Genomic DNA, 22,185 nt, shown 5'->3' on the forward strand with positions numbered 1-22,185 from the left:
TTTATGGAACAAATCTTTTAATAAAGGGATTTGTTCTGTGAAGTTTGGATTTGGTCAAGGAGCTCACTTGGGGATTTAGAGGGCCACATGTTTTCTTGAGGCCACAGATTCCCCACTCCAACTAGCTCCTAATTTTTTTTCCAGAAAAGTTGGGCAGGGAGGAAAAATGTATGTCCTTTAGCCAGGCATAGTGGTGCATGCCTGTAGTCTCAGCTACTCGGGAGGCTGAGGCAGGAGGGTCACTGGAGTCCAGGAGTTTGAGGCTGCTGTGAGCTAGGCTGATGCCACGGCACTCTAGCCCAGACGACAGAAAAAAAAAAAAGAAAGAGAAAAATGTATGTCCTGGGGTCCATTGTGTTAATAATATAGCATTTTTTCATTTTAAGGTTAGCTTTTTGTATCTTTCATTGCAAAAAATAGCATAGAACACACCTCTCATATCAGAAGCTTCATTTCTTGACGTAATTGTTAGTTGCACAATACATTTGACTGCTCAACTCTAAATGTCACTTGACTTCAGATTTGTTCATTGTTCTTGCAGCTGCTTCCTTGTTAAATCATTCCTCCCACTTTAGACAGTAAATGCAAGAAATGAGAGGTGATGTGTCTCAGAACCTATAGTTATACACAAGTACTCATTGTTAATGTATATTGAATACATGCAGCTTTGAATTGGACTTCTGGAAAATGAACATTGTGCTTTTAAAATAGCCTGTTTGGCAGCCCCAACTAAAAATGTGGCACACTTTATAAATTAAAATGTTAGAAATGTGGGTATTTTTCCAAGAAATTATGACGCTAAAAATAATACATGAAACATATGAAGAACACAAGTATAAATTGTTAATCACTATCCAAATTTTAGCATCTCTTTGATTGTATTTTTTGAATACCAGTAAGTAATTTGTCCATTCGGAGAAGTCACAAGACAAATAACCTGTGTCCTATGATGTCAGTATTGGACTCAGCAATTTATTCCTGTACAGCATGTTACTGTGCTGAATGCTGTTGGAAGTAGTAACACAAAGGTAAGGATGTGGATCTAAACAGGTGTAAACGTGAAAAAGCCGCAGTAAAAGTATGGTGTAAAGGATAAAACATGGCACACCTGTATAGGGGAGCTCCATTATAATCTTACTGGACAACAGTTTTATGTGGCTCATTGAGTAAAATGTCATTACATAACCGCATGTACATGCATACATACATATACCTTTTTAAACTGAGAAAAGACTGGGGTTGATGAAGGGAGTTGGCAGAAAAGCCAAGAAAAATTGGGGACTTCCCTTTTCATGCAAGAGAAAGCTGGTGGTATGCGACGCACTGCATGACTTAAGGCATTGAAAATGGCAGATCTGTTCATTCTTAATAGCCCTGACACTTGGGGCAAATTTCTTATCTACAAGATAAAGAGATTAGGCTCATCAAGTCTAAGCTTCATTGCAGTTCTAAATTCTATGCTTCAAATTTTTAAGCTGAAAAAAGTGTTAACGTTTGAGTACCAATCATACCAGGAGTTTTTCACTAGATATTTATTATGTGTCAGATACCTAAGTCCTTTATTAACTCAATAATCCTAATTCCATGATGAACAAAATGAAGAAGTAAGTTGCCCAAGGTTGTCCACCTGGTTGGAAGTGGAGAGGCTGAAATTTTAACTCGGTTTTTAACCTGGGATTTGGCCCCTGTGCCTGTAACAGTTGTACTACACTGCTCCTTGCCATCTTGTGCGCCAGACACCACTCGTGACATGATGATGATGAAGGAAGCAAGGGGGGCAGATTGGGAGCTCTTTATTCCCAAGTTTTTTCTTGATGTATGTAGACAACTCTCTATAATTTCAAATATGCTGTAAATATAATTTAATTCTTTTCCAATACTTACATTTTATATCCAATAATTCTGAGCTCATTGAGAAACCTACAAGTGACTCTGAATGCCAGCTATCTTTCCTTTGAACCCTCATCAGATTGCTTTAGATTGCCATTCAAAAATGTGATTTTCTCAGTCAGAAACTTTTTTGTCAACTCACCCAACTTAGGTATTCAAACCTTTCAAAAATAAATAGCTGATTTTTATCTGTGGTGAATACTCACTGACAAATTACAACTTTTTGCATATTTTTACTTAAGAAATAACTGCTTATCAAAGCTAAAAATCTTTAACTCTTCTTAGTATCTGAATATATTAGATTTAAGTTCAGTAAAATATAAATTCAGTAACAAATGATTATGACCAAAATGAGCATAAAATTTATTAAAATTCAGTGTAATAGGAACATATACTGTAGCCTTCATTTTCTTTTCATATTGACCAATCTGATGTGTTCTGAGTAATTATAATTGAATCAATTACTATGATAATACTAAACATGAATTTTCAAGCTAAAATCTGCCAGTATGAGACCTGGGATTGATTTTACTATTATTACAAATTAATAACTTACCCCATTACTGTTTCGTGGATGTTGGCATAAACATGAGATTCCTGCGTCAGAAAGAGGACTTTATTGCTCAGGGCACTGCAGGCAGCATTAGCGTCAGTGCATTTGCACTGGTTCCCCTCCCAAGTCCCATGGGGGTGGGGCAGCGTGGACCAGATGGATGCCACGCGGGCAGCGAGTTTACACTGAGCTTTTGTAGCAAGCAGTAAGCATGCCTGCTCTTTGTCCAAAAGGAGCATGTACTTCACCCTTCAAGGTTACCAGCCACATAACAACAGAAACAGAAAAGTCCTGGGTAAAAGAGTGTCCAGGATGTTGAAGTTTTGGCACACCCAGCAAGACCAGGATTCCAAAGACAACTATCTCCCAGCGGGTAGATGTACTGCCGAGGGAAGGGCAGCCTCTGCGGCAGCACTCTGGTTTTTGTTCTCTCTCTAGCAGCCTTTAACAGGCCTTTCTGAGCTATCTCACTCTCTGGTTCAGTAAGTGGAGTTGGATGAAATGACAAAAAATATCCACCTTTTCATCTAAAGATACTGTCATACTCTCTGAAAATCTTAAGACTTGCAGCTTGCCTAGGGCTAAAAATTGGGGTGCGGAGAATTTTCACGTAAACCAAGCAAAATAACCACAATACGGCTGATTGCCCTCATGTATAATGAACTCTTAGAAAATGAGTTATTTTTTCAATTGTTCAATGAAGGATACCTTTATAATTTTAAGAGAACTATATTTTAGCCAATGCAAACACAACTGTAAATGCATGACTGAGAAATGTCACCTCATTTTTTTTTTGATAACCATAACAAAAGCCACTGAGTGGACAAGTGTTGTGAGCGTTTTAAAAATTATCTTTTTGGAATGTCTAGACTAGCTTAGAGATAGTTTAGATTGGCTGCATAATTTGAGATTATTTCTTTTTTATGAACAAATGTATGCACATTTTATACATTTTTTGATATTGGAATAATTTCTGTGAAAATGTATATTTGCTAAATAGTACTGTTACAGTAAGTGTTACCGCGGGTGGTCCCGAAGACAAATCCAGCGGCACACGGAGAGTTGGAGAATCAAGGTTTATTCGCCAGCGGGCTCAGAGGGGGGACTTGCCACCAAATTCTGAGCCCGTCTACCCATTTTTCCCATTTTTATTAAATTGGGGTGATCCAAGGGGAGGGGTCTCAGGTGACCAATGCCAGCCAGGTAATAGGTTAGGTTAGTGTCCACACCAGGTAATAGGTTTAGTGTTATGCTGATGTGCTAGATGTTAGGTTAGTGATATGTTAATGTGTCAGGTTAGTGGTATGTTAGTGTGCCAGGTGTTAGGTTAGTAATATGTTAATGTGGGTCTTCCGTGAGGGGTGGGGGTCTCAGGTGGCTGCTGTGCTAAGTAATAGATGGGGGTTTTCTTTATCACTACGTTTAGATCAGCTTGGTGGCTGGACACTTCTCAAAATAGATTCAGCATGTCCTCTTTACCTTTTGAAAATGTCTACTTTTGAAAGACCTAATAAAGATATAAACGAAAGATGTTTGGAAAGGGAAAGTGTTAAATGATTTCAATCCAAACCAAATTGCAAAATGTAGTTCTAGAAAAATCAACAGGCCTGTAACTATTATTGATTGTTAAAATTTGGGTTCTACACAAACTGTATTTTGGCTAACTGGAATGTGGAAAGATATAATTCCAGGTGTACAGGGATTAATTTATATTAACATTTAACGACACAAGTTGCTGTGTCACTATGACAGCATAGATGTTGAAGAATTTTTAGCACATGAGAAATACAATGCAAACAACCTTGGCTACCAAGAGTCACTGGCATGTCTATGTGGTTTCATTTGTTTATTCTTTCAGTAGTGCTTTATTACCAACATACGTGAAAGCCCCTCTGCTGGGGACTGTCAAGAAAGGACTACTGTTTCTGAAGGAACTCAGTCTAGTGAGAGCGACAAAACAAATGCCACCCAAGAGTGGTCAGTGCAAAGATGAGGTACCAGGCATAATTAGGGAATGCCAGATGACAAATTCTCCCCAGATGGATTAGGGCTTTTTAAGTTCAGAGCCTTTTCACTTTACTTCTTTTTGTTTGTTTTTGGTTCATTGGACCTTGGCTCTCCTTTCTCCAACTTCAACTCATATTATAGCCATTTGTTTTGTTACTGTTGCACGCCTTTCAATTGTAAGAAAAAAATAACTACCTTTCCCTGTGAAGATGGCATGGCTTACGATTAAGAACCAGAAGTACTACATCCTTAATAAGCCAATGATCCCAATCATCATGAAAACTAAGGTGGTTTTTTTCCCCCTAGACAACAAAAAACTCAACTTTTTCCGTTTTGTGGAGTGTGCTGGAAAGCTAAGTCATGTGGGTGAGCCCGTAATCATCTGCACCTTGAGATTCATGATGAGCTGCTTCGGCAGCCAACGAGTCATGCCACCTACTCCTGTTTACCAGGCTTGTTTAGCTGTGTCATTGCTACACTGGGTTCCTTTTTTTTTTTTTTTGGTCATGGCAGAAGTAAAAATGAAAAGCCCCCACGGTGCTTTGAAATAAACAGACAAAGCTTGTTCAGGCGAGGCGACCGGCGGCAGTGCCCCGGCTGCCCGGGGAGACCGTGTCTACTGCGCAAGCGGAGGCCCGGGGTCCCAGCCCGTGGGGGGCAGCCCGTGGGGGGGGTGTCCCAGCCCGTGGGGGGCAGCCCGTGGGGGGGGGGTGTCCCAGCCCGTGGGGGGCAGCCCGTGGGGGGGGGTGTCCCAGCCCGTGGGGGGGGGCCCGCGGGGAGGGAGGGGAAGAAGCCCGGGGGGTCCCAGCCCGCAGGGGGGGGAGGGGAAGCAGCCCGGAGGGTCCCAGCCCGGGGGGTCCCAGCCCGTGGGGGGGAGGTCCCAGCCCCGGTGGGGGGGTTCCAGCCTAGGGGGGAGGGGGCAGCCCGGGGGTCCCAGCCGGGGCTGAGCGGGGCGCTCCGCCCGCTCGTGCAGCGGCGCAGCGTTTGTCTGGTCGTTTATCTTCCACCGGAGTCTTCGTGCGCAGAAAAATGAAGCCTCCGCTCTGTGGAGCCTGCACTCTGCTGATTCCTTACCTCTCATTTTATAAAAATGGATCCCATGACCTAGAAACCATTTGTAAGAAAGTAGCATCCTGGATCTCCTCTCACTGCGGTATTTCCAACAGTGGATTTGCACTCTGTTTTAATAGCAGATTCTTAGGAATTTTCCCGCTGGTTCTCTTACTGTTTGTGCAAGGGCGTATATCTTTTGTTTTCACAATAAGCTTTAGAAGGTGAAATATATTGAGAGATTGTGAATGCTTAATTAGAAATCTAAGACTTTTCCAGCAAATGCAGACTTAGAAGTGGTCTCCGCCGGTTTCCTCCAGAGACGAGACGCGAGGGCAGACGCGGCCGGGCGGGCACAGGCCGGGGACAGGCGTCCCCGCGGCCTCGGGGCCTGCTCTGCGTCGGGGACTGAAGCCTCAACTACAGAAAAGCTGAACCGAGATAGAAAAATAAGGACTTATTTGTACCTGGTTTATTCCTAGGTATTTTATTTGTAGCTATTATAAATGGGATTAATTTCTTGGTTATTTTGATCATTCACTGTTGGCATATAGAAATGCTACTGATTTCTGTATGTTGATTTTTTTATGTTTTTTGAAAAATTACAGAATATTAAGGGGGTATAAATGCTTTTGTAACATGGAGCATTTTGTAATGTTTGAGTTATGGCTATAAGTGTGCCCATCACCCAAACAGTGTTCATTGTACCCGTTAAGTAAGTTTTGTCCCCTCCCCTCCTCCCCCTCCCCTCTGCTTGATTTCCAATGATTTTACTGCCTTCTGTGCACATGTGTGCCCATCGGTTAGTTCCACTTTATTAATATTAGTGCATGTGGTATTTGTACATTCTTGAGATATTTCACTTGGGACAATGGTCTTCAATTCCTTCCAAATTGCTGCAAAAGGCATTAATTCCATCTTTTTTTATGGCTGAGCCGTACTCCATGGTATATATACATAACACGTTTTGTTAACCCACTTATGAATCAATGGGCACTTGGGTTGATTCCACATCCGTAAAATTATGAATTGCGTTACAGTAAACATTAGAGTGCAGGTGTCTTTTTGATAAAATGACTCCTTTTCTCTTGGGAAAATACCCAGTAGTGTGATTGCTGAATCAAATCGTAGGTCTACTTTTATTTCTTTGAGAAATCTCCATATTGTTTTCCATGGGGATTGTACTAATTTGCAGTCCCACCAACAGCGTATAAGTGTTCCTTTCTCTCTGCATCCACGATGAAGATCTATTGTTTTTGGACTTTTTAATAAAAACCATTCTAATAGGGGTAAGGTGATAGCTCATTGTAGTTTTAATTTGCATTTCCCTGATAATAAGTGATATTGACCATTGTTTTCATATGGATGTTGGCCATTTGTCTATCTTCTTTAGAAAAACTTCTATTCATGTTTTTCCCCAATTTTTAATAGGATTGTTTTTTTCTTGCTGACTTGCTTGAGTTCTTTGTAGATTTTGGATAATAACCCTTTATTGGATGTATAGCTTGCAAATATTTTCTCTCATTCTGTAGGTTGTCTATTGGCTCTGTTGATTATTTCTGTAGCTGTGCATAAGCTTTTTGTTTGTTTGTTTGTTTGAGACAGAGTCTCGCTCTGTTGCCTGGGCTAGAGTCAGTGCTGTGGCATCAGCCTAGCTCACAGCAACCTCAAACTCCTGGGCTCAGGGGATCCTTCTGCCTCAGCCTCCCGAGTAGCTGGGCCTACAGGCATGAGCCACCATGCCCGGCTAATTTTTTCTATATATATTGTTAGTTGGCCAGATAATTTCTTTCTTTTTTTAGTAGAGACTGGGTCTCGCTCTTGCTCAGGCTGGTCTCGAACTCCTGACCTCGAGCGATCCACCCACCTCAGCCTCCCAGAGTGCTAGGATTACAGGCGTGAGCCACCGCGCCCGGCCCAGAAGCTTCTTAATTTAATCAAGTACCATCTATTTATTTTTGTTGTTACTATGATTGCCACTGGGGTCTTAGTCATAAATTCTTTGTCTAGGCATTGATTTCTTATGTTGGCTATTGTGAATAATGTTGAAATGATCATGGGAGTACACATATCTCTTTGACATACTGATTTTATTTCCTTTAAATATATACCCAGTAGTGGATTTGCTGAATTATATGATAGTTGTATTTTTAATTTTTTTGTGGAACCTCCATACTATTTTCCATAATGGCTGTACTAATTTACATTCTAACCAATAATGTAAGGGTTCCCTTTTGCCCACATCCTCATCAACCCTTGATTTCTCTTTTCTTTTTGATAAAAGCCATTTAAACAAGTATGAGGTGATATCTCATTGTGGCTTTAATTTGCATTTCCCTGATTAATAATATAGAGCATTTACTCATATCTGTTGGTCATTTGTATGTCTTCTTTTGAGAAGACCTATTTGGGTCCTTTGCCCATTTTTTAATTGGGTTGTTATTGGGTTGCTTGAGTTCCTTATATATTTTGGATATTGGCCTCTATATGATGTATGGTTTATAAAGATTCTCCTGTTCTATAGATTGTCTTTTTACTCTGTTTCCTTTGCTGTGCAGTAGCTTTTGAGTTTGATGCAATCCCATTTGTCTGTTTTGGCTTTTGCTGCTTTTATTTTGGGGTCAAATCCAGAAAATCATTGCCCAGAGCAATATCATGGAGATTTTCTCCTATATTTTCTTCTAGTAGTTTTACAGTTTCAGGTTTCATGTTTATATCTCTAATCTATTTTGAGTTGATTTTTGTGAGATAAGGGTGAGATAAGGGTCTAATTTTATTCTTTCACATGTGGGTATCCAGTTTTCCCAGTACCATCTGTTGAAGGGATTATCCTTTTGTCACTATCCTGAATTGGACCTGCCTTCTAGGTTATCTAAAAGTAAGAAGGAGCTGCTTCCTTTTTCCCATAAAAATATAACCAGATTCAACTGAATTCTCATGATAGCTGATTTTACTGTCAATTCTAAAATGAGGACAGACAGGGTGAGCTGTTAAGTTCAGAGAAATACAAGCTTGTAACTATAGCCTCTAAATATAGTGTTTATATCATCCCAAGGGTGCTACATTCTGAATTTAGTTGACAGTCAACTGGGCTTAAATTTAAAGGTCATTCACAATGAGAGGTGACAGAGAACAGAAGTAAGAGATTGAGAATATCAATCAACAAGGCAGATTTGGAAAGATGACCACCAAGAGTAGAAAATGAATGATTATTTTCTAAGCATATTTAATTCAATCTTATGTAAGAATCATAATGAAATATTAGATATTTAAGGGCTACACTAAAAAATTCAAAATGTTCATGCTTATAACTCACTTCTTTCATCAAATGTGTTAACCCACTAGATCATCATTATATTTAATGACAAATTTCTCATAATTTTAAAGTTATAGCAAAACTTCATTCATAACTTATTTAACATTGTAAGTCATATCACCTTGCCCAAAATAAAGATATCTTCACCAAAGTAAGCTCTAATTTAAGCTAATGCTCTCCCTTACATAATGTGTAGATAGGTAAACTTAGAGGTGAAAAAAATCACATAAGAAAATACAAAGAAATGTGGCCATGAAATATTAATACTTAAAATCTTATATTGGACAATAACTGGCAGTATTAAAAGGCAGACATCAACTGGGAAAAATTCTGTAACATTTCATTAAAAAATATTCTCTTTATGTAAACACTTGTTACCAATTAAGTTTTAATTAGACCCACCATTTGATCTAGCAATCCCACTATTGCGTATTTACCCAACAGGGGAAAAATCATTTTATCAAAAAGAGATGTGCACTTGAATGGTTATTGCAGCGTAGTTCACAATTGAAAAGATATGGAATCAGCCCAAGTGCCCATCAATGCATGAGTGGATTAATAAAATGTGGTATATATATGGAGTACTACTCACTAATAAAAAAAGGTGAACTAATTCCTTTTGTAACAACCTGAATGGAACTGGAGATCATTCTTTTAAGTGAAGTATCACAAAAATAGAAAAACAAATACCACAAATACTATTAAATTGGAACTAATTGATCCAATTAGTTGAGTAGTAAAACTCAACGGAAACCAAACAGGTGGGAGGGGTGAGGAGGGGTTGGGTAAATTCACACCTAATGGGTACAATGCACAATATCTTGGTGATGGGCACAGGTATAACTTAAACAGCACAAAACCAAATCATGTAACCAAAATGTTTGTACCCTGTAATATTGTGAAATAGAAAAGAAAAACAAACAAAAAAAAACCCGGCAGTTTTTCCCACATTAGAAATATGATAAATAGGAAATTACCAGATATTTACCAAAAAAAAAGAATACAGGCCGGGCACAGTGGCTCCTGCCTATAATCCTAGCACTATGGAAGGCTGAGGTGGGAGGATCGCTTGAGTTCAGCAGTTCAAGACCAGCCTGAGCAAGAGCGAGACCCCGTCTCTACTAAAAATAGAAAAATTAGCCATGTATCCTAGTACATGCCTGTAGTCTCAGCTCCTTGGAGGGCTGAGGCAGGAGAGTCACTTGAGCCCTGGAGTCTGAGGTTGCAGTGAGCTACAATGATGCCACTGCACTCTACCCATGGCGACAGAGCGAGACTCTGTCTCAAAATAATAAATAAATAAATAAATAAAAAGAATACAAATAACTATAGAGTCAAAATAGTGCTCAAAGTATTAATCAAAAATGTAAATAAAAATAGAAAACTATGACAGTTCGCAATGCTTGCAAAAGCAAACAAAAAGACAATCTGAAACAATATTGTGACCTATAAATTGGTACAGGCTTTTCAAAGGCAGATGGTAAATTAAAAAAAAAGAAAGCTCCCATGTTCTTTAAATTCTAGTATAAAAATTTCCTTTAAGGAATGAAACATTAAGGAATATTTATATAAATGGATGTTTACTGTTTGAGGAAGAGAGGTGGTTGAATATAAATGCTTGAAAGGAAATTTGTTGAACTGTCAATATTATCATTGACTTTTCAGTCATATTACACATATTTATTGAATGGGCCGACTAGGTGCCAGGCACGAATCAAAGTACTGTGGATACAGCAATGCCTCGGGCCATGGTCCCAGCCTTGTAGAGCTTACATTCTAGTTGGGGCTAAAACTGAGTGTTTTCTATTTTATTACATATGCTTTTCAGTATTTTCCAAATTTATCCAGTGAATATATTTTCTCACATTATCAGAAATTCAGATTATTTAATTCTAGTAAAAAGATAAACATTTGTTCTGTCTAAATATCTATGCCAGGCTGAAATATTTTTACTGTATCATTCTCTTCTGTGATTCTTAAGTGTTTTGACATTTTATATATTGAATTGGGCCACAAGTGCTCTACCTATATACAAAAATATGACTGTTTATTTTTCTGTTTACCACCATCATCTTGTCCAGCAAATATTAGATTTTCTGAAAATAAGAAACCACTTTTTCAGGTTTCTTTTGACAGTGAAGCATTTTGGGAATGAGAAAACATGTGAAAAGGTCCTGAAGACATTTCCCTCATCACTGATGCACTTGGAGCATAAAAAAAATCCTGAGTTTTACCTGACCTTTTTGCCATTTTCAATATACGCTACTGCTGAAAGTAGGAGTAGTAGGGAGAAAGAAATGTTTTGTGGGTTTTTTTTGTTTGTTTGTTTTGTTTTTTTTTAGGGGTAGATGATGTGTCATTACGTAAGTACCTGTTAGGACTGAATGGAAGTTCTTAATCTCTTGTGTGCTTCAGAATCACCTGGGAGCTTTAGTTTACAAAGCAGATTTTCTCTTGGGCTGGGGCAAGCCCTGCACTTTTAAAGCTGTCTCAAGGGATTCTGATGGCAGTAGACACGTCGGAAAACACTGAATACACAGAATAAGCACCTTTGGGTCTTAATGGATATATCCCAGTAAGCCTGAGGATATTAAATTATTGTTTCCAAACTAATCTCTAAAGAACCGGTTCCCTTTAGCCTTGCTTTCAGACACATGTCACCTTTCTGCAGTGAGTCCCTAAGTCCTGCGCACAATTACATGCTGAGCATGTTTTGAAAGTCCACTTGGGGAGCTTTAGAAACCCTTCTGGGCTCTCCTTTTCTGAGTTTGATGGATTCAGACTGAATGGAAATGACTAGGTCACCTCTAGCAGTTGTTTTCTTTCAGGGCCTTCCTATTTATTCTTTGTTTCTCAAACTTAAGCAATCTATGCTGAAGGGGAAAAAAATCTTCCCAAACGCTCGTGTTTGACAAATGCTATTAATAATCTGAGGAACCCAATACTTTATTCTCTGAACATGTCTTCCAATTGGAAGTATCACTGCAAAAGACAATTTTTGACTTTTGGATTCACAAAACAAATTTTCCTTGCATTCAGCATCAAAATGAAAGCATGGAAATTAAAAATTCTCAGAGTTTAGGGACTCCTAAGTAGATTTATAAATACTCCTGTGGATCACGAGATGCCAGTTTAAAGTAAATCTTATATCTACTTCAATGGTGATATTTCAAGCGTGTTCATGACCTAACCTTGGATAACATCATGCAATATTTTATTCTGGCTTCTGCTTCCTGATTCTGCTCTGAGAAAGTTTCCCTCTCTACCTCCCTTTGGCACTGGGGCCCAGGGGAGCTCTTTCTGCTTGCTATCTGCTCTCAAAACTGTCTTTCTTAGCGGCTACCAGCAAATTACAAATAAAATTATATGCTTTGCTTCTTCCTGGGAGTTTTATGTTTTGTGGATGGAAAGTTTTGTTCTGTTCAGAAGGAATGTCAGATATTAGCAAGAGTTTAGAAACTGTTTATTGGGGGCTAAGGAGTTTCCTTTGAAATCAAGCTCCTTGAGCCCATTTTCCCTGTGAAATCAGCCCTGATCTTTAATATTCCTTAATATTTTGATAATATGGAAGTCATAAAAAAGCCATCCTAATCATAGACAGACATGGAAGTCTGTCTCTAAATATGTTGCTTTTATTTTCCCTACACAATTTCATAAAATTAAGCACATGAATATGAATTTATAAGAATAGATAATATGTGCATGTATTCGCATATTTCCTATAAATTGCTCTAAAACTTGGAGATTACTTTCAAGTAATCATTTTTGCAAGGACTATTTAAATGTGTAAGAATTGTGTTGTATGGTAACATTCAAGAAAACAACTGCAGTAGCTAATAAACACAAGAGATTTGGTTTGTAAAGTCAATATTGGTACACTTAAATATACCTTGTGATTTTTTTTCCTCAAGTAGTTTACTTTTGTGTTATTTTGAAAGTTTGTAGCAATGAGAGCCATGGAAGAGATAAGCTACTTTTAATAAATTTTAAATATCAATGTTTTTAATTCTAAGCTTAACCTATTGCCTGTCATGTAGCAAGTCCTCAACAGGCATTTGTTGATTGATTTAGGAAGTGTTAGGTATCTACAAGTTGTCTAAGATGGCTAAGTGGAAAGTACACTGGATTAAATCTTGTTCTTGATGGATTATGTGGGACCAGGATATCATTTCACCCAGATTTATACATTTTTCAAATCATAAATTTGCCCAGCTTGCAATTATTCAATCATAAAATTTTATAGTTGATAGAGAAATCACATTGTCTAATATATCCCCATCTTTTATAGGTAAGGAATCTGAGGCCCAGAATGGTCACATAACTTGTGATAAGTAATTCGGAGCAAAACTTTGCCATCAATCCTCACCACAGCTCTTAATTGTATGCTTTCACTATAGTCCTTGTATTTCTATAATGTGAAACACAATTCTAATACTTTCTGTGTGGATGGAATTTATTAATAATAATCTCATTTGAAAAATGTGAAAACTGAGGAAGTTAAGTGACTCATTCAAGGATCTATGCTTTGTAAGAATGGAAGCACTTTCCTCTTTGCTCTTTATAGTAATATAACCTCTTGTTGAATGAGCAATGCTTCCAGGTCTGTAGCCTGAGCTATTGTTAAGTTTGCCATATTTGAAAATGCCTAGATTTCCTGGAAATGGTTTGGATGCAGTTCGTCCTTACCAGAACTCATGTTGAAGTTTAATTGCCTGTGGAGCTGTTGTGGGAGGTGGGGCTTAGTGGAAGGTGTTTGGGTCATGGAGGTGTCCCCTCAGGAATGGATTGGTGCTGTCTGGTGGGAGAAAGTTCTCGCTCTTGCAGAATTGATTAGTTCATGCAAGAGTGGGTTCATATAAAATGAGACTCCTCCTGTGTTTAGTCCCTCTTTGCACACACCTGCTTGCCTTTCTGCTTCTCCTCTGTCTTGACACAGCACCTGGCTGTCTACAGAAGCCCAGCAGAGCCAGAACCACAACCTTGGCCTTTGTAGCCACCAGAATCATGAGCAAAATATACATCTTTTCTTCATAAATTACCCAGCCTTAAATATTCTGTTACGGCAACAGAAAATGCACTAGACATTTCCCTTTTAATCTTTTGGAAAATAAGATGAAGTTTCATCTGGTTCTGAAACTTGGAAAGAGTTATTTAATTATAATCAATCAACTGAACAAAAAAATAGATAAAAGCAATTATATATATTCATATTCCTAGTAGTTAAAATTAATAGGCTTTACCATTCAGGAATTTTAAAATCTGACATTTTAAAACTTGTGAGTATAATCTTGTAAACCATCAGTGTCTTTTTGCGAACAAAATGCTGATCAGTTGACATGGATTTTAAAACTTAAAGTAAATTGCTTGAAAGAATGAAAAGGAAAGAAAGTTTCCAAAATATAGGCCAAGGTTGATAGTCAATTTTCAAAGTAAGACTAATTCTCAGCTTCAGGGAATATATTTTTCTTTTCTTCCAAAAGATATACTGTGAGACCACAGGGTTTACAGGGGAAAAAGTCCAGAAGTAGCCAGATAACTTGAAGGGAGAAAGTCATTGCACATTCCCTTCCAAAATATGAAGACTCCCAGCCACTATGAGATAGAACAAAAATTCTTTCATAACAGTGCTTGAGAACTTGTTTTACATGAGTAGCAGCATTTATGCTAATTATGATACCTAGACACATGTATCCAAATAAGATCATGTTTCACCACTCATGATGAAAACATATTCCATGGAATTTAAGAAAGGAAGCATATTAAGTCGATGCTTTCATTTTACTGCTGGCGAAAGAAAACCTTAGGGAACTAAAGTGCCTTGTCCAAGCTTTTACACGCGGGTGCCAAGCCAGTGCCAACCCTGGTTCCTTGGCTCCCTTTCTGGGACTCCATGTTTCTAAAATAAACTCCTCATCAATAAGATAATCAGACTGCACGAATGTCTGGAAGACTTTCACATGGGACATGCATAGGATGTCCCAAGCTGTATTCTGCCAAAGATCATAAATGTACAATCAACCGGGATGTGAATGTCATTTACAGTTGTTAGAACGAGGTGTGCTCTGATAGAAACCTGGGAAATAAAGACAGAATCTTCAGTCTAGATGGCTAACAAAGTCAGCTTTAGGAACAGCAAGTGTTACGTGGTCTTTTAGGGAAAATTTAGCAAAATGCCTGCAAAATACTTTTCTGGATTTTTAAAACCAAATGGTAGAAATTTTAACAGGCTTACACAAATACAGAATGCATTGTCTATGGTCTACTTACCCAAGGAAGTAGAGCCAATTTTAGACCACTTATTTCTATTCTTTTAAAGATCCCTGGAAAGGAGTTATCCTTGATAACTTTCTCCAATGTTTGAAAATATATAAATTGTAGGAATTTTTAAACCCAAAATGTCACATAAGGTTTAAGCCTATTTGATCCATTAAATCAGGGTACATCAGACTTATTCATTCTGTTAAGCTTATGCTTTAATGCCGTGTCTAAGATTCCCCTCAGGTCTTTAAGTCAAATACATGAGTGTTTATTTCCCAAGTTAATTTATATGTACATATAATTTTTTAGCCTGTTGAAAACTTTTCATATTCTTCTCACAGGTCTTTATTTGCAGGTTCTCTAGCAACTGAGATTGCTGCTTATTCCTGCATTCACTCATTCATTCCATATAGATTTATTGAGTGCCGACTATTTGGCAGGCACAATATGTTGTGCTGCCAGATAATTTCTGGTTTCAGTTTAAGATTCAAATGAATACATGTATGTGTTTTAAAAATGAAATAGCATAACATGTCTATAATAAAAAGCAACAGCATGCCTGCCCCATTCCTTCCCATCTTCATTCCTAAATGCCAGCCTCTTAAAAAAAAAACCCAAACTCTTTTTATTAGAACATATGTCCAGAAAAGTACACAGATTGTACTTGAACATCTCAGTGAATTTATACAGTGACCAAATTTGGACAACATCTCACGAAATGCACTGTGACCAGTTTCTCAGGAGCCCCCCGCCTTGTGTTCTTTCCCTGTTCAGTCTCCACTCAGAGGCAAATCCTGTTTTGACCTGTCATACCGTAGATTACTTCTGCCTGCGTTGGAGCTTGGTGAAATGTTTTATCCACTCTCCTATTCATAGACATTTTTATGGTGGTTTCAGCTTTGGGCTGTGGTGAATGATGCTGCTATGAATAATTTTATAGATGTCTTTTTGAACATAGGCACACATTTCTTTCAGATGTATAAGCAAGAGTGTAGGTCGTACCTATATAGAGCTCTAGGAGGGACTACCAGACAGATCTCCAAAGTAACCTGTAAGAAGAACCACTCACTTTGAATAGTTTCTGTTTTTACTTCTGGTAGTTCACTTCTCTAAATTATTTCTCTATGTAAAAAAAACTTTAAAGTAACTACTGACATCTTGTTATATGCGCTTACCCTGTGCCCCAGCTTGTCTCTCTTCATCTTCCTCAAAAAATTATGGTTAAATTATCTCTTTTATTGATTATGTTTGCAAATTAACATACTATTCTTTTATGTCTTTTTGCTTTGTGAGCTTTATGCAGTTTTTCTTGCCTCTCTACTGTTCTAGATATGTTTAATAATTACGAGTAACTCTCTACCTCTCCTTGTTCTTCATTTATATTGCCTCTAACAACAATTTTTAAATAACCTCTTTTACTTTAGAATATTTTAGATTTATGGAAACACTGCAAAGATAGTACAGTATTCTCTATTATTAACATGTTATGTTAACATCGACTTTTGTCAAAACTAAAAACCCAACATTGGCACATTTTAGTTAACTAAACTCTAGACTTTATTTGTATTTCACCCATTTTTCTGCTGTGTCTGTTTTCTGTTCTCTTCCAGGTTTCAACTCAGGATACTACAATTCCTGTAGTCACTATATTTTCTTATTCTCCTCTGGGGTCTATGACAGTTTCTGTCTTTCCTTGTTTTCAATGACCTTAATGGTTTTCAGTACTAGGTATTTTGAAGAATGTCTCAAGTATAATCTCATGGTTATGCTGGCATTATGAGATTTGGGGAAGACTTTGACAGAGATGGAATGTCCTTCACATCCTCTCAGGGATTGCATGATATCCGTAGGACGCCCTTGGTGATACAGAGCCTTATCACTTGGTTAAGGCAGTGTTTGCCGGGGTTCTCTGTTGTAAAGGAACTACTTTTCCCCTTTCCATACTCTTTTCTTTGGAAGAAAGTCACTGAGTCTGCCCAATAGTCACTTTTAAATTTAAAATTTTTTTTTATATTTAATCATTATGAATACATAACACTTGCATATATTTATAGCATACATGTGACGTTTCCTTCAGCCATACAATGTGTAATAATCAAATGAGGGTAATTAGAGTATCCATCACTTCAAGCATTTATCACTTCTTTGTGTTAGGAACAGCCCAATTCTGCTATTTTAGTTATTTTAAATTAGACCATAACTGAATGTTGACTCTGTTGTGCTATCAAATATTGTTCATTCTAATTACCTACTAAATTTTTTTCACCCATCAACCATCACCACTTTATTGCCCCCTCACTGCTATCCAGCCTCTGGTAACCATAATTCTACTCTTTATTGCCATGAGATCAATTGTTGTAATTTTCAGCTCCCGCATCTGAGTGCAAATACATGAAATTTGTCCTTCTGTGTTTGGCTTATTTCACTTAATGTAATGTTCTCCAGTTCCATCCATGTTGTCATGAATGACAGGATTTCATTCTTTTTATAACTGAATAATATTTCATTGTGTATATGTACCACATTTTCTTTATCAATTCATCCATTGAGGGACAGTTAGATTGATTACAAATCTTGGCTATTGTGAGTAGTGCTGCAATAAATATGTGAGTGTAAATAACTTTCGATATACTGATTTCTTTTCTTTTGAATACATACCTAGCGGTGGGATTTCTGGGCCATATGGTTAGTTATTTGAGGAACCTCTATACTGTTCTCCATAGTGGTTGTACTACATTCCCATCAACATTATATGAAGGTTCCCCTTTCTCCAAATGCTTACCAGCATTCATTATTGCCTGTCTTTTGGATAAAAGCCATTTTAACTGGGGTGAGATGGTATCTTGTAGTCTTGATTTGCATTTCTCTGACTAATGATGTTGAACATTTTTTTCATATAACTGTTAGCCCCATTTGTATGTCTTCTTTTGAGAAATGTCTATTCAGATTTTTGCTGTTTATAAAAATTGGATTGATTTATTTTTCCTATTGAGTTGTTTGAGCTCCTTATATATTCTAGTTATTAATCCTTTGTCAGATGAGTGGCTTGCAAATATTTTCTACCATGCTGTGGATTTTCTCTTCACTTTGTTGATTGTTTCCTTTGCTGCATAGAAGCTCTTTAGCTTGATGTGATCCCATTTGTCTAGTTTGGTTGCCTGTAATTTTGAGGTATTACTCAAGAAATTATTGCCTAGACCAACATCCTCAAATGTTTCCTCAGTGTTTTCTCTTAGTAGTTTCATAGTTTCAAGGTTAAATTTAAGTTTTAATCCATTTAGATTTGAATTTGAAAGGTAAGGGTCTAGTTTCATTCTTCTGGATGTGGATATCCAGTTTTCCCAGTGTCATTTGTTGAAAAGACTGTCTTTTCCTCGATGCAGGTTCTTGGCAGCATTATTGAAAATGAGTTCACTATAGATGTGTGGATTTATTTTTGGGATCTATATTCTGATCCATATGTGTCCATTTTTATGCCAGTACTATGCTGTTTTGGTTACTACAGCTTTGTAGTGTAATTTGAAATTTGCTAATATGATTTCTCCAATTTTGTTCTTTTTGCTTAGTATAGCTTTGGCTATCCTGGGTCTTTTGTGGTTTCATATAATTTTAGGGTTATTGTTCTATTTATGTGAAAAATGACATTGGTATTTTGATGGAGATTGCCAATGAATCTGTAGATTGCACTGGGTATTAAAGACATTTTAACAATATTGATTCTTCTAATGCATGAACATTGCCTATCTTTCTATTTTTTGGTGTCCTCTTCAATTTCTTACCTCTTTGACTTGTAGTTTTCATTATAGACATCTTTTACATTGTTGGTTAAATTTATTCTTACATATTTCATATGTAGCTATTGTAAATGGGATTACTTCCTTGGTTTCTTTGTCAGATTGTTTGCCATTGGGATATAGAAATGCTACTGATATTTGTATGTTGATTTTGTATCCTGCAACTTTACTGAATTTGTTTATCAGTTATAGTAGGTGAGTCTTTAAGTTTCTCTAAACATAAGATGGTATCATCTACAAACAAGGATAATTTCACTTCTTTCTTTCCAATTTGGATGCCCTTTATTTCTTCCTCTTGTTTAATTGCTCTAGCTAGGACTTCCAGTACTATATTGAATAACAGTGGTTAAGGCAGGCTTCCTTTTCTTCTTCCAGATCTTAGAGAAAAGGCTTCCAGTTTGTCTCCATTCAGTATGATGCTAGCTGTGGGTCTGACCTATATGGCTTTTTTAATGTTGAGGTATGTTTCTTCTATACATAATTTGTTGAGAGTTTTTATCATGAAGGGGTGTTGAATTTTATCCAGTACTTTTTTATCATCATTTAAAATACCATATGGTTTTTGTCCTTTCTTCTGTTGATATGATGTATCACATTGATTTTGAATATGTTGAACCATGCTTGCATCCCTGAGATGAATCCCCCTTGATCATGATGAATGATCTTTTTAATGTGTTGTTGAATTCAGTTTGTTAGTATTTTTGTTGAGAATTTTTCATCTATGTTCATCACAGATATTAGCTTTCCCTCTTCAATCATACAGACTGTCTCCACCCGATGTTGTTGGTGCAGACTGCTGAGGGATGGGGGAGGGGTGTCAATCAAAATGCAAGACTGTTCTACCTTCTTCGGTGCCTGTTTTCTTGATACAATGTTAAAATCAGGTACTGTGATGGCTCATTTGATTTTTGGTTCTTATGAAGGTGCTTTCTTGTGTGGATATTTGTCCAATTTGGTATTCCTCCAGGGGATGATTGCCGGAGCGTCCTATTTGACCATCTTGCTCCACTCTTGCCCATAGTCATTCTTAAATAGTGTGATAGACAGAATTCTAAGATATCCCCCAAGTTTCTCATCCCCTAGTATGTATATATACCGCATATAATCCCATCATCTTCAATGTGGACTGGACTTGTGAATAAGACAGGATAGTCACTTCTGTCACTGTGTCATACATATAAAACTAGAGGGAGATTCTCCTGCTAATTTTGAAAATGTGAGCCCCCATATTTTGAGAGAGCCACATTGTTGAGACCTGAACATGGCCTCCAGGGCCACTCTCAGGTCTATGCCTTCGTACTATGGACCTTAGGCCATCTTAGGCTCCTACTGGGGGGTTTGGCTTTCACTTTCATTTAGGCTCCCCTCATCATCTTTTTCATCAACATAATTCCATGTACTTTCAGACTTCCAGAAAATTGTTAAAGATTCTAATACCCCCATGCACACCTATAGTTCTCTTCTGAGTTCATTCATTTTTGTGTTCCTTTATTGTTTCAGGGAAGGAGGAGGAGAGGCAAGCATATGTGCACATGTTTCAACTAGCACTGAGGAGCTTTGAAATCACAACTTCCCCCTGCCAATCACAGGCTAGCTTGTTAGCTTCATGCCTCTGTAGTTCTTTTTCTGTTACATCCATCTGTAGCCAATGTTCTTACATACATGTGTTTTGTAATGGTAGTAATTGCAGAGCCAAACTCTTGAGTTTTAAACTTTGCTCTGGAATTATCTGATGCATCACTTTAGGGGAGGTTGCATAAAATTTGGTCCTCAGCCAGGACCAAATTATTACTGTCAAGATTATTACTGTCGTCCACTTCATAGAGTAGTCTGAGAATGACTTCATGCATTTTCACTGCCCTTGCATTTCTAAAACTGTCTTCTGATATTAAAATAACCTTTTCTGCCATGAAAACCATGAGCAGACAAAGAAGAATGCCAGAAGGCAGAGGTAAACTGAGGATCTTCCAATGTTCCATCAACACATCTTGAAAGTCTTTCGTCAGTCTCACTGGTGAGTAATTCCTGACCAATATCCAGAATGCTAGTTGTGGGGGCCAGCATGGAAGAAAAAAAGCAATATAACTTTCTAAATCCTGCCCCTTGTTATAACTTATCCTCAGTGTTGATTTCATTATGATTTATTTTTTATAATTCTCTATTGACTAAATGAGAACTTGATGAATCATTGGTTAATTAAATAACCATGAAACAGCAGGGTGCATACACTGGGCTTTCTCAAGCAAGGAGGACATGTTTTTACATCATTTGTTTGATAGTGGAAAGGAGACTCTAAGGGGAAGATTTTCCTTGCCACATTTTTACATACAGGAAATATAAAGGGAGACATAAAGGATTCACATCAGAAATATCTCAATTTTTATTTGTAACTTTTTAAACTTTTGCAGATAATTGACCAAAGAGGTACAGCCTTTAAATGTTCTTTTATGCATTTCCAAATTTTGGATTAACTAAATGAATCATTTCCATCTTGGTCTGGGTTCTGTCTCTGGCAGAGACACCAAAGGATTATTGTGGGAGGGCTTGGTGATTGTCCTTGCTATTCATCTCAGAAAATTAGTTGAAAGCCAAAATATACTGATTCCCTTAATATTGGATGCCAACATGTATATGTATACCTAAAACTTTTGTATTTATGTTTTTATTCAACATTAACTTGGGAAAAATATAAGTTCCGTAAGCCTATTACTACTTATAGAATAGTTCTTTTTTTAAAGCATTGTACAAGGCGCAGACCAGGTATTCTGTAAGTGGCAGTTCTTGTCCCTTTTCCTTCCACATGCATCTGCTTCATGATTATTTTGTACTGTGGACCCATACCCCAATCCATTAGAGTCCTGAATTTTTGATCTGATTTTATATAGCAAAAAAATGTTGCTTCTATTCTTCCTCATTTCTCCAGTTGACCTCCAATCCACCCTCTTGCACCTTTCATGGTTCCCTCTGGCAGAGTAGCCACAGTTGCATATAGGTTCCAACCTAAAGATGTATACCATATTTTAAAAAACAGAATAGGGTGATATTCTCTGTTTTGCTAGCACCATTTCTGAGAGATGTCTAGCATTTTATTAGGTTTTGTGACCCTGTCCTGTGTTGAGTCTGGATGTTAGGAAAATGGCAGTTAGCCACCTGTCCTGGGTTTTCACTGCTCATGTGTTCCGTAGTTGAAATCCCTTTCCTCTAAATATATTACCATACACACTAACTTGACCTTACTTGGACTGTTTCTACCTGTCCCTATCGCCTTTAGATCAGTCTTTCTTATTTGCTTCAGTTTGATATTTCAAGGTCCAGAA

This window comes from Lemur catta, chromosome 12 (assembly GCF_020740605.2).
Source record: "Lemur catta isolate mLemCat1 chromosome 12, mLemCat1.pri, whole genome shotgun sequence".
NCBI lineage: Eukaryota > Metazoa > Chordata > Mammalia > Primates > Lemuridae > Lemur > Lemur catta.